This window comes from Mizuhopecten yessoensis, unplaced genomic scaffold, assembly GCF_002113885.1.
Source record: "Mizuhopecten yessoensis strain PY_sf001 unplaced genomic scaffold, ASM211388v2 scaffold1161, whole genome shotgun sequence".
Classification (NCBI taxonomy): Eukaryota; Metazoa; Mollusca; class Bivalvia; order Pectinida; family Pectinidae; genus Mizuhopecten; species Mizuhopecten yessoensis.
In genome coordinates this window covers 128488-130442 of record NW_018403908.1, presented here as the reverse complement: position 1 = coordinate 130442, position 1955 = coordinate 128488, and positions in this window count along the sequence as shown.

Sequence of the window (1955 nt, the reverse complement as noted above, 5' to 3'; positions counted from 1 at the left end):
AACTTTAATATATCAACCAACTGTACATCATCTGGAACCTGATCGAAACAATGATAGTACACACTTGCACAATAACAGGAGGGTGTATTGGTAACGAATACTTTCTTACATGGCGATAAGGAGTATTAATTGAGTTTGTTATTATAATTGAGTTTGTTATATTAATTGAGCATGTTATATTAGTTGAATTTGTTATACCATTTGAGTTTGTTATATTTATTGAGTTTGTTATATTAATTAAGTTGGTTATATTAATGGAGTTAGTTGTGTTAATTGATTTTGTTATATATACTAATTAAGTTTGTTATATTAATTGAGTTTGTTATATTAATTGAGCATGTTATACTAATTGAGTTTGTGATATATATTAGTTGAATTTGTTATACTATTTGAGTTTGTTATATTTATTGAGTTTGTTATATTAATTAAGTTAGTTGTATCAATTGAGTTGGTTATATTAATTGAGTTTGTTATATATATTAATTCAGTTTGTTATAAATTTTAATTGAGTATGATAAATCAAGTGAGTTGGTTATATTAAATTCGTTTGTTATATATATTAATTGAGTTTGTTATATTAATTGAGTTGGTTATATTAATTAAGTTTGTTATATATATATTGATTGAGTTGGTTATATTAATTGAGTTTGTTATATATATTAATTCAATTTGTTATATATATTAATTGAGTATGATATATTAAATGAGTTGGTTATATTAATTGAGTTTGTTATATATATTAATTTAGTTGGTTATATTAATTGAGTTGGTTATATTAATTGAGTTTTGTTATATTAATTGAGTTTGTTATCCAAATCTCAGTGGCACAGCTACTTTATTTACCGGGGGAAATGATCTAAATGATCTAAATGTAATTTAGATCATCGGATAAATTGCTGGTTCTTTAGATCATCATCTAAAACCAAACTAGCGCCAATGTCATCAAATTAATCATAGAGTTTGGTTTTCATTTATAAAATTACTAGAGACGGTTTTACACAGCTTCCTGATCAAATCACTCATGTTCCTCCTGGGGCCGGTTGTTCAAAACTATCGTTAAGCTAACGATGTCGTTAAACCCTGGTTAGCGAGTCGTTAAAAGTTAACGACGTCGTTAACTGTTGTTCAAAAAAAGTTAAGATTTAATGACTCGCTAAATAGTCGCTAACTTTAATCATTCTCTTACCCATGATTAAATACTTAACGAGTCGTCAAACATGGCCGCCTTAGCCTTGGTAGTTGTGCCTCCTCAGAGAAAGGAACGAATATACAGGCACCAGAAGATCCTGGATGGGACCTTTACTGATCAAGAGCTGAGGCAGCGGTACCGCGTTGGACGGCAGTCTATTTTATTTGTGTGCAGTCTCCTTAAACAAGTTTTAACAAGAAATTCTATGAGAAACCATGCGCTGTCCGTTGAGCAGCAGGTATGCTGCAGTCTTAGATTCCTAGCAAGTGGCAGCTTCCTGCAAGTTGTTGGAGACACTACAGGTATTTAATTATATAAACATTAAAACTTGGATCTAAAACTTAAAAGTACTTAAAGTTCTAATATTGTATATATATATTTGTACACTTTAATTTCTCTTTTTTTTAAATGGCTTTTATTTTTCATCAATACAGCAGTGGTCTCATCTGTTATTACTCTATACTGAATGTTTAACAAGTAATAAGAATAAAACTGTATGTATTCAAGTGTTACAATACTTCTTGCCAACAGTGCTGTCAAAAATTGTCTTTGTAAACAAATTGCAACAACCAATTTACTGTAAACAAATTGCAATAACCAATTTACAATAATCAAGTACCTTTGACTGACTCAATGAACTTGAGGTTATAACACTCCTTTGTTTTAAAAGGAAGTGGCAAGTCACTTTAAGTGTAACAGTATTGACTATACTTTCTTTGCTAAGGCCAGAAACAAATCTCATGAAATAAAATCTATGAAAGTCTCA